Source organism: Pteropus alecto, unplaced genomic scaffold (genome assembly GCF_000325575.1).
Source record: "Pteropus alecto unplaced genomic scaffold, ASM32557v1 scaffold88, whole genome shotgun sequence".
In the NCBI taxonomy this organism is placed as follows: domain Eukaryota; kingdom Metazoa; phylum Chordata; class Mammalia; order Chiroptera; family Pteropodidae; genus Pteropus; species Pteropus alecto.
The window spans coordinates 7,928,778-7,941,411 of record NW_006494611.1 but is presented as its reverse complement, the minus strand read 5'-3'; the positions used below and the strand labels follow the sequence as shown (position 1 = coordinate 7,941,411).

The following is a 12,634-nucleotide window of genomic DNA, read 5'->3' as shown; positions in this document are numbered from 1 at the left end:
GGAATATTGACGCTGTAAATGGAAGACCAGTCACGGGCTCTGAAAAAAAAATAAACCTCATCAGTTTTGGATTCCAAAATTCATGGCTTTGACGTGTTTGCATAGAGAAGGGTGGTCTGCCAGGCCCAGGGTAGCCTGGGAGTGGGGACGGGGAAAAGAGCAAGGCTGTAAACACTGGAGTCTGTACCGGCTGCCAGTCCATTCTCACACCATGTTACTGGACAAGGGTCACAAGGTGTAATTCAAGCAACTTAACACATGAAAGTCTAAAGTCCACTCTTGACATGTAAGTGGGTGTGCATTAATTCTTCTTGTCCTTGTTCTTCCTCAGAGGCTGCTGCAAAGTGGTGTGCACGGCCTGAGACCTCAGGGCCTCCACCGCGGCCTTCCAGCGGTTGAAGGCGTTGGTCTTCTCCTCCAGCTCCCGGTGCTTTTTCTCCACCTTGCGCTTCTTCTCTTTGTGGACCCTCTTGAGGTGCTCAAACTTCTCGTGGAGCTCTCTTTACTTCTCCTTCAGCTCCAGCTCTGTCTCCTTCACTTTATTGATGAACATCTGCCTCATCTCTTCCTCCTTCCTCTGCAGCTCACTTAGGAACTCCTTCCTCTTGGTCTCGTAGGTCTCCTGCAGACCAAGGGGAAGGAGTTCCTAAGTGAGCTGCAGAGGAAGGGCTGGCTGTCCCCATTGCTGTCCTGGAAGCTCATCTCTTCCAACTTGCAGCTTCCGTAGAGATCATAGTGCCGATTGTGGGTCTGCTTTGGGAGGTCCTCCATGTTCACCCGACCAGCATCTCCCGCAGCTTCACCAAGTCGCAGTGATTCTCCTTCTCCACCTGCACCACTCCCCGTGAGTACTGCTGTTCTCAGACCATCTTGTTCCCCACCTTCATTTCCTCGACGCTGCCCATCACGGCAAAGGGCATTCATGACTGCGTTAATCTCTGCAACAGCCTTGTCATCGTGGGGAAATGGTAGATCTAGACCCCATTGCTGACCAGCTACCCAGCCCATGATCTTGATCTTGAACTTGTAGAGCTCAATGTTGGAGATGGTGTCAGCCTTGGCAATGATGGGAATAATGTTCACCTTTTGTCCAGTTTCTTCATGGTCGCCAGATCCAGGGACTTGAAGGAGCACCCGGTGGGCGTGATGAAGTGCAGGCACACTCGGATCCTCGTGTCGTGGTAATCGAAGAGCGAGCGGCGGATCTTCAGCTCCTACTGCAGATAGTTTTTAAACTGCGCGTCGATGTAGTCGACTATGGGCCTGTAACTCACCCTTGTATATCTGACCATATAGCATCCATATGGTCAGCTTGAGCTGCACGTTGCTCTCTTGGAGATCATAGGTCTAGGGCCGCAGGTGCACACAATCCTCGTGGTGGCTGGCTTCCTCGGTCTCGAAGGTCGTGTTGAAAAGTGTGTTCATCGGTGTGGATTTGCCAATTCCTGTCTCTCCCACACAGAGGATGTTGAGCTGAAGCCCTGAGTGACCAACTTTCTGACCAGCTGGTCGGGGAGGCTGTAGAATATCATATGACCGCCCAGGGAGAGGCTCAGGAAGTTGGCTCTCCATTCCAGAAAGGTTCTAGGTCAATGGCCGCCATGGCGAGCTCTGCACCGGGTGGGCGGGTGTGGGGGGGCGAGCACCCGTGACTGTGACGGTGACAAGCCGACTGCGGGCCGCTCTCTGCCTGGGCGGCTACGGCTGAATGGATCCAATATCCACAAAGAAATTCTTTAAAAACTTCTAAGTACTTAATATCAGAAAACACAATCTATGGTTAAAAACAAGAAAATTTGACACTAAATGAGTTGAAATTTGGATCAGGAAGCTAGAAAAGGAACCATAGAATAAGCCTAAACTAGGTAAAAGAGAGGACGTATTAAAAATAAAAGCAAAAATTAATAAAATAAAATTGTATATTATACTAAAAATTGCGGAAAATCATAAAGCAGAATGTTTTGCTAATTTTATAAGGCTAGTAAAACTATGATAACAAAAAAGAGATAAGGACAATATAAAAATATGAAACAGTTTTGCTTAAGAACATAAATATAAATACATTAAATAAATTAAGCAAATCTAATCCAGCAGTGTGTGTTTGTGTGTGTGTCTGAGAACTATATCATCGGTGGGATTTATCATAAAAGATAAATTATACTCAAATAGAAAAATGATCAATTTACTTACATATCTTAACACATTAAATTTGAGAAATGTTTAGATTAGATCAACAAATACAGAAAAGTTACTTGGTAAAACTCAAAATTCATTAATAATTTAAAATAAAAACAGTAATGTTTTGGCAAAGCAGGGATAGAGGGAATTCCCTTAACCTGATTATGGGATATCTACTAAAAATCAACCACAAACATCATGTTTCATGGTGAAACTTTAGATGAATTTTAATAAAACAAAGTTAATGGATGCAAAAATTGACCTGAATAATGAAGAGAAATATAACATTTTTCAGATAGGAAGTATTAATATCAAAATGTCATTTCTCCCAAATTTATTAATCTATTTCAATTCTGATTGAAATCATGGAAGGAGATAGAGAGGTGGAGCAAAGATAGATATAGATAGAAAAGAAAGAAAGAGAATGAAATTGGAAGAATGAGGAATAAAAATAGGCAGCACAATATAGAAAAATATACAAAAAGAGAGGACACTTCTTGCTTCAACGTTTCACTGTATCATTAATAATCATAATTTTGCGGTAGTCTACAGAAACAGTGCAATGTGACAGATTAGAGTTCCCTAAAATAAACTTATTTATGTAAAAAAAATACTTGATATATGATGGAAATGACATTACAAATAAAAGAGGAATAAAAAGTAAATTCAGTAAATGATGCTGGGACAACTGGCTATGTACAGAGAAAAATATTAAATTCATTTCTTTTTCAAACCATAACAAGTAAATTCCACATAAATTACTTCAATGTGAGAAAAATACTTTAAAACTACTAGAGAAAAACATAGGAGGATAACCTTGGGTCCGCAGACTTAAAAGTGTTACTTTGACCAAACACAATTTGCAAAATTCATAAAAAAGTTGATTAGTAAACATGACTATATTGATTTATACAATTATTATGACCAATGACAATACGATAAGGTGAGTGATAAATCAGAGCATAGAAGTAGATATTATAAAATATGCAACAAACAAAATTAGTGTTGAGAAAATACTAAAAGCTACAACCAATCTTTATCTTGACTGTGTTGGTGGGTCTGTGGATCATTAAAAGTGATCAAATTGTATACTTTAAATATATGCATTTTATTATATGTCTATTAAATCTCACTTAAATATTTAAAAATTGATAGAAAAATGACTCATTAAGAAGTCAGGCAAAATATATGAAAAGGCAATTAACTAACAAGGAAAATTGAATGGCCAATAAGTATAAAAGAGATATTCATTCTCACTAGTAATCAGCAAAATACACATAAGAGTAATAGTGGTTCTATTTCAAAACCATAAATAAGATTAGCCAAATTAAAAAATGGTGACAATACCAAATCTTGGTATACGTTATAGAAAATCAAAAATCTCATATACTGCTACTAGGAGTGTGAAATAGCATAAACTTATCAGAGAGTAGTTTTTGCAATCTTGACCAAAGTTGAAAATGTAAATATGCACGAATATGCAAAGGCTCAGCAATTTTAATTTCAAGTGGTAGAAAAAAATTCTTATGTGTATGTGCTACATGGTACACACACAAAAATTTTTATCGAAATAATATTTGAAGTAGCAAAAACAGAACTAATCAAAATGTATAGCATTAGAACGGATAAATAAGTTATAATTCCTAAATTTAGAGATTTAATACTAGGCAATAGTTAAGCTTTATAGAAATCACAAATAAATTATTGAATAAACAGTTTTTAGAATGAAATGCATAGAGTAAAATAATATAATTAAAAATTAAAAATACACAAAACTATACTATGTATTCTATAAAGATGTACATTTAGGTAGTAAAAGTACAACAACATTGGCTGGAAGGATTTAAATATGTCAAATTTATTTTGGCGGTTACTTCTGGAAGAGATAGAGAAAAAAATAAACAGTACTAGGGTGGAACAAAAGAGATTTTAAGTTTATCCATAATGATCATTTTCTTTAATTAAAAATTGTGTGTGTGTGCATGAAGCACTGAAATTTGTAATATTATTCTACACATATTTCTGTGATTTTTAATATTTTGTCACAAAACAGTAACTTTGTATATTTTAAGATCACAACAAGCTAATAAATTCAGAGCTCATCAAAAAATCGCAAAGCACTAAATACTGGTAAGGCATACAATCCTTATTTAAACAAAGATTTAGGCAAAACATGTACCCATTTTCCATGAAATAATGATAAATAAATGTACTTTCAAAGCCTTTCGATCTTTTCATTATTCTTCGTGTAATTGGTTATTAAGTGAAAAACACATCAGTGACCAAATTGCAAATGCCCAGAAAAAATGACAATAACAAAGTGAAGGAACCAGACGGAGGTGGGAGAGGGAATGTATGTGCATGTGTTTCCAATGTTCCATACCAGGCTTAGCTCATTGTTGACATTCCATAAATGTTAAACAAAAATAATAATAATGGGTACCATCTGCATGCCAAATTTAGACTGGTAGAAACATACAGGATTGACAGCCCGAAAGTTCAGACTTCTTTAATGATTATTCCCAACATGTACATTTTCTTAACTCAGTTAATAGCATAGATATTCTCTCAGTCACTAAGGTGAAAAGCCACCATTATCTTTAATTGTACTCTCTCCAACATCACTAACAAATCCTTTTCAGAAACCTACCTGTCTTCAGTCTCTTCCTCTTCTAAATCATATTTAACCTTTCTGTCATTTGTTTTCATAAAAAAAAAAATGCAAGTCTAGTTATATTGTTTACTTGCTCAGAAAACCTCTAATAATGCTTCATTGTCAAGAGCATAAAATCTTATTGCCTCAACTCATGCTTCCAACATAATATGCTACATCACATGAAAACCTACTCATGTATCTTGCATGCCCCACATACAAGGCTAATTGACATTTATCAAAGAAAATGCCCCATACATTTGTAAATACTCATACTTTTTCTTCATCATGGAACAATCATTTTCTTATCTCTACCTATTGATTCCTACCCATTCTTCAAAGCTCAACTTAAAATTAACTCCCCTGCAAAGACAACACTGATTCTCCCAGGGTAATTTAATTCCTCTCTCTTTTATTTCCCTTTTAACATATTATTTGTGTCTTTCACACCATATAATATTCTGCTTTGTCTTACTGATTATAGCTTAAATTTATTAAACACATTATATCAGATATTCTTCCAAGTTCCTTTTATTATTATATTTGTATATTAATAAAATATTATATATTAACTTGCATAATCTTCCCCAAAATCCTAAAAGGTTATTACTTTACAGATGAGAGAACTAAGGTATAGAGAAATCAACTAATTTGACCAGAGGTAGTAAGTGACAGAGCTGGGATTTGAACCCAAGGTGACTGCTCTTAACCACTAGACTAGTGGTGAGCTACCTGTCTTGCTACTAGATTCTGAGCTACTTGAGAGGAAATGATAGCCTTATCACCATTTCACCAATTTCTACCTCGATCTCATCCCTCAACCCACATAAACATCCATTCTTCACAGTACCTAACAGAGTTTTGTACAGCTGGTAAGTGTTACGTTATGGAAAGGAAAAAGGAAAAAAGTTTCAACTGGTATTATTTGAAGATATTATTATATTATTATTCAACTAATATTATCTCAACAAAGACAAATTAATCTATCATTTTTTCTACTCTTCTCTTCCAGGAATGGAGACTAAGCAGGACTTGAAAGTTTTTGGTTCTGGGCTATATTCCACACTAGGAGTAATTAATAGCTATTTTGTACTTCATATCCTCAAACTGGAAGCAGAACTACCCTGAAGATATTCTTAATACGCACAGGTAGTATTTTAGAAGGCTTAGGCCTTTGAGACAATTAGGTCAAATTATCCACAAGGAAATCCTAGGAACTATATAAGAGGAGAGTATTATAGACTGAATATCTGTATCACTCTTCCTATCTGAAATTCATATGTTGAAACCCTAGCTTCGAATGTGATGGTGTTAGGAGGTGGGGCATTTGGGAGGTAATTAGGTCATGAAGGTGGAGACCTCATCATAAATGGGATTACTGCTCTTTTAAGAAAAGACAGGAGAGTTTGCTTCTTCTCTCTCTGCTCTCCAACATATGAGGATATGGCCATCTGCAAACCAGGAAGAGGCCATTCACCAGACCCTCGATATGCCAGCACCCTAATATTAGAATTTGTAGACTCCAGAACTGTGGTTTTTTTTTTGTTGTTGTTGTTTAAGCTATCCGGAATATAGTAATTTTAATAGAAGTATTAGCTAAGACAGAGAGAAACCTTGGAAACTGGTTAGAAGTGGTCTCCCTGAAAACTGGGTGAAAAATAGCCACGTGGGTTTTTTTTAGATGCTATACTCAAAAAACTCGGGAAAAGTTGAAGATCCCTATGTTCCATGTAGGCGTCATTATGAAGGTCATCATTCACAACACAATTCCTGAGAAACCAAAGAAAACAATGATACCGATGGAAATAACCAGACTCTTAAGACATGTCTACATGTACCCATTTGTTAGGATCCTGTAAGTGCCAGAGGGGAAAAAGAGTGCATTAAAAATTGATAATTAACTTATTACCAATTATTATTATTATCTTAATGTGTTGGGAATATTGGGGAAATTCTAATTTAATTTAGACAAATAAAGAAATGTGGAAAACTTAATATTTATTAGAGTGATTGTTCAATGAAACCAGTTTAAAAGTCAGTGTAAAATACTTAAAAGTTTATTGAGAATAGACAGTTTTTGTCTTGTTTTTTGATATATCCCGAAATGCATTGGTAGAGTAATAACAGTGACAATATAGTTAAATCTATCAGAACTTTAATGAAATCATGTAATTTTATAAAATAAGCAATTATAAGAAAATTAATAAGAAAGATGGGAGGGGAGGGTAAAGGGAAACAAATATAATGTAACAGAAGGAGATTTGACTTTGGGTGGTGAACACACAATACAATATGTAGATGATGCATTATTGAATTGTACACTTGAAACCTATATAATTTTATTAACCAATGTCACCCTAATAAATTTAATTTAAAAAAATGAATAGCGTATTCTTTCCTATCTTGTAAAAATCAATTACATGAAAAAGGAAGCATTTACAACTCATTTTCAAATATTCCTATTTGACTAAATCCTAATCTCATCAATTCCTCCTACAGAAATAACACCAAAAGAGTAAAAAGTTATATATGAAAAGGTGCCTATAATAGTATTATTTTTGATATATATTTTTTCTTCTTCTTAAAGAATTCCCTCCAACATTCCCTGTAATATTGATTTGGTGGCGATGAACTCCTTTAGCTTTTTCTTGTCTGGGAAGCTCTTTATCGGTCCTTTGATTCTAGATGATAGCTTTACTAGATAAAGTAATCTTAGTTGTAGGTCCTGGATTTTCATTCCTTTGAATATTTTGTGCCAGGCCCTTCTGGCCTGCAAAGTTTCTGTTGAGAAATCAGCTATCTTATGGGAACTCCCTTGTAGATAACTTATTGTTTTTCTCTTGCTGCTTTTAAGATTCTTTCTTTGTATTTAACCTTAATTATGATGTGTCTTGGTGTGGACCTCTCTGGGTTTATATTGTTTGGGACTCTCTGAACTTCCTGGGCTTCTATGTATATTTCCTTCACCAGGTTAGGGAAATTTCCCGTCATTATTTCTTCTAATATGTTTTCAATTTCTTGCTCTCTCCTCCTTCTGGTATCCTTTTGATGTGAATGTTGCTATGCTTGATGTTGTCCTTAAACCATCTCCATATATTTAGATTCTTTCTTCTTGTTGCTGTTCTGATAGGGTGTCCACCTCTACCCCATCCTCTAATTGATAGCTGATATCATCTTCCGCTTTCTCTACTCTCTTGATTCCCTCTAATATACTCTTTATTTCAGATATTATATTCTTTATTTCTGACTAGTTCCTTTTTATGTTTTCATCTCCATTTATATTTTCTATCTCTTTGTTAAAGTTCTCACTGAGTTCATCTACTCTTCCCCTAAGTTCATGAAGCATCCTTATAACCAGTGGTTTGAAGTCCGAACCTGGTAGATTGTTTGTCTCCACTTTGTTGAGTTCTTTTTCTGGAACTTTGTTCTGTTCTTTCATGTGGGACATGTTTCTTTGTCTCCCCATTTTGGCTACTTCCCTGTGTCTGTTTCTACATATTAGGCAAGACTCCTAAGCCTCCCAGTTGTAGTAGAGTGGCTTTATGTAGTAAGTATCCTGTGAGACCCAGTGGCACAGTCCTGAGAGGGCTCTAGCCAAAGACCAAGTTCAGTCACATCCTATGCACCTCCAAGGCCACCTAGTAAGAGTCACCAAGCAATCCACAGATGGCTGTCACCGTGCTGGGCTTATAGGTGCCTCAAGAGGCCAAGCCAGGCAGGAACTGAGACTGGCTGTTACTAGTATGGGGCTGGGGGCTGCTTAGCAAGAGGTACAGTGCACTCTGAGGCTAGATGCTGCTTCTCTAGGTTTTGTGAGCCCTTGAGAGATTTTAGGAAAGTCCATAGCAAGAGCCAAGATGAGTCATTTGTGTGGAATAAACTACTGGAAACAGCTTGGAAGGACCCACAGTTGGGAGAGGCAGAGTCACGGGGGATTATCTGGGTGAAGCAACCTGTGTTATCCATGTTGATGGCAACTCAGATATGGCAATGCCTGCATTTGCACATGGGAGAGGTGCTCAGCAAAGGAACAATGGATACTACTAGCACTTCTATCCAGGAGAAAACCTCTTCTCCATTCCTTGCCCTGAAGCTGGACAACTCAGTGTCTCCCCATATGTTCCTGGTGCTCCTTGGGCAGCTGCCCCAGCACTGGAGCTCAGAGAGAGTGAGCTCATCAGCAAATAAGTCTGGGCATGGGCCCTTTCAGAAGAACACCTGCAATTCCCACAGCCCTCCATCTCACAAAGCCACAACCTCCACTGGTTTTCACAGCCAGAGGTTATTATGACTTCTCTTCCTGGCACTAGAACCCTGGGCTGAGAAGCCCAATGTAAGGCCAGGACCCTTTGCTCCTCAGGTTGGGGTGGGGCTCTGCCACCAAGATAACCCTCCTGATTCTTGATTGCCTCACATAGTTGTGGGACTGGTTGTTTCCCATGTTCACCCCTCCTACGGGTTCAAGATGACTTCTTCTTTTTGTCCCTTGTTGTAGGGCTTCCGTTCAGTCAGACCTCAGGTGACTTAGCATGATAGTTGCTCTGTAGTTTTATTATAAATTTGATGTGCTCGCAAGAGCAGGCTTGCATACTCTCTACATTTTCCACCTTCTTGACTGGTCTATTTGTATTATTTCTACAATATTGTTTAGGCAATACATTTAGAAATATAAATGATGTCTAACAATTATTCAATCTATTGGCATTAAAAGTTTTTTAACCTCTATAAGGTAACGGTATTGTCATAAATGCTTTACTTACATTTTCTCCTATAATCCTTACAATAACCACACCTATTGAACTTGAGATTTAGAAGAATTAAGTCAAAAACATGATAAATGCCTAAATTCAGTGTCAAATGCCTAATTTCAAAACTTCCACTCTGAACCCCTATTGTTCACTCTCTGGAGATGGCCCGATCCTCTCTGTGGATGTTCTACACCTCACTCAATTTCCTGTTGGTTTCATGCTAAGATTAAACACTCAAAATAACAACCCTAAATCTGGCTGTGACCAGTGTAAGTTCTTTTAGGAGACTGCTGGCCCGGTATCAGAAATCCCAGATGGGAAACCCATACAAGCTGCATTCTTAGGTCTTCTTTGGCAGCATATTTTGAACCCAGATGGAAACTGCAAGTGAACAAAACCAAATTGAATAGCTCAAATATGCAGGATGACTCAATTCAACTTGTTATTTTAAGTTAAACTTTTAAAAAGTTAAAATTAAGGGATGGATAATTGTTTGATTAGAATTTTTTTCATGTCTTCTGAATAGAAAATGTACCTCTCTAAATTGTAGTGACTAATTGGAAAAAGAACACCTTTTGGCATACATTTACCTCTTTAATAAGCCACTTTCATGAGTTTTATCCTTCAGTCTTTGTGTTTTCCTCATGTTTTTTATCTTTAATTTACTTAACCATATTTAATACACCAGGTACTCATCATCTGATAAGATGGCAAAAGATTTCTTCCCTCTCAATAATGAGGTAAGTATAGATGTCAATGGAAATAAGATTATTTATTTATAATTTAACCTCAACTGTAGAGGTTAGGTCTCCCTACACTCAGCCCTAATGCTCAAACTACCATATTCCAAGATATAACAATAATAGCAGTGCTAAGAAAATGTCTCCTCTTTCACAAATGAAAAGTGCATACTTCTTACAGTAAAAAGTGTTCTAGGCTAAATTGTTATTCTATTAGTCATCTAGCTGTGTAATCTTGGAGAATTTACATAATCTCTTGGACTTTCAATATCAATGAGTAAAGGGACTAAAGGTAAAGAAAGTTTAGTAGATAAAGGTCAGCTTGTAAATGAATGTATCTATTGAAGCAATCTCAGATTTTATTCTGCAGGAGAAATATTATTTCTGTGGGAGGCTTTGTTCTCTTTTTATAATCCCTAACATTAATGGTGGTGTGTATGTGATGTGTCACATCTATGATGAATATATGAAAGTCCTCGATTTTCTACCATGTGCTTTCTGTGTTCATGACAATGGTCTACATTCTCTTAATGACTTCCCACTTCCTTGATACTGAATGATCTTCTTTTGATTAAAAAATTCTCACTTTGGAGTTTAAATTTTATCAAAAGGAAAATGTACCTCTGTTGAATAAGAACATTAATATATAATATAAAATAAAATAAAAAATTCTTTCTCCACTTCATTTAGCTCTACCTCAAAGTGCAGGATTAGTGTAGTTCCATGCAATCATTTTATGTACATGTTGGAGGTCACGTGTGAATGCATACTGAGTATAGAAACCCAATATTACAAAGTAGAATGTGGAAGAGATTATCATTTACATTTTAACAGAATCACCGATGGGTACATTTAAAATTTCTCAATATATGTAAAAAATGTACTATTGTTTTTAAAACATTTTTAAGTGATCCTTTCTCTGCTGCACCTCATACTGTTACAGAAAAGATTAGAAACATAATAAAAGACATATTAGACAGTAAAGCTAAATATTAAAATAATTTGAGGGAAGAGACTGAGGCTAGGTAAAGAGATTTATAGAAAATTCAAGTTAACAGTAGTTACTGTAATAGAATATTAAATATAACTCACATACTCATATTTTTATGGGATAAACATGGATTTACATTTATTGAAATTATAATGTTTGACTCTTTCCTATTGCTTAGTAAATATTAATAACTTCTCCAGATTCTAATTGTTGAAGAAAAACCCTATCCATGTCTCTAAGGAAGAAATTAAGTTGATGTTTCACCAAAGGGGATGGAAGGAAAGAGACAAGTATTTGGGCAGTGAGAGAGATACAGCCAGACCTGAGAGGAGAGCTGGATTCTCTGTGGGTAGAGTTATGGCAGTGTCAGAGGACTTGTAGGTGCATACTCTATCACCACAGAGAGAACTAGCTGGATAACTGAAAGAGGGTAGGGCCAGTGCACCAGCAGGATAGCTTTTCAGTACCATTCCTTGAAAGTACCAGCAATTGTGCCTCTGGTTTTAGCCTTTGAAAAAAAAAAAAAGATCAGTGGATTAGCATTCAACAGTGGCGCTTTACAGCAGGAGGAGCAGAACTAACCATGGTGACCACAACAGCCAAAGGACCATGCATTTTCCCATTATCCTGAAACCAGGTAAGCTTGAGGAGCACCATAATGAATTATATTAGATATTCTCCTAGTTTGAGTAATAAAGTCTCATGTCAGATTTAAGTTAGTATAGGAAAAAAATGTAAATGTGGTGTTTCTTACAAATTTTATAGAACAGAACCATACATGCTACATGTAAAATGTGTTATATCATCATGAAATTTTTCTACTGAAAAGTTACACGTGTCATCCACCAAAATGTCAAATCTCTGCCATCTTTAAATCTGTTTAAGTATTTTTGAAAACAAGTTACTTTGAAAGATTTACAAAGCAAAAGCTTTAAGTAAAAATCTTGTTTCTAAAGATAAAGTAATTTCAGTTTTGAATATTCAACAAAAAAATATGTAAGGTTTTATGGGGCAAAGATTGAGGAGAACATAAATATTAATTTAAATATCAGTAGCTTTTATAGGTGGGTGTATGGGTATGTTTGCTACATGGCAAAGTAGTTGCAAAACCACTCACCACCCAACTGCTGGGAGTAAATCCCATAATACTTTTAGTTAAACAAAATCTCAGACCACTTTTCCTCAAATATTTATGCAGATATCAAGACAGTTTAGTGCTAGACATCTAAGTGGAAGAGATATTAGTTCCAGAAATCTGTCAGTTAGTTCTTTTGTATAATTCATCATAAATATTAACTATGTTCAGCATCAAAAGTGGTAGTAA

At 36.2% G+C, this 12,634-nt stretch overlaps 1 pseudogene; it reads right to left on the bottom strand.

Annotated features, from left to right (window-relative positions):
• Positions 1-301: 301 nt before the first annotated feature.
• On the bottom strand, positions 302-1,618 carry LOC102891106 (annotated as a pseudogene).
• Positions 1,619-12,634: the final 11,016 nt, after the last annotated feature.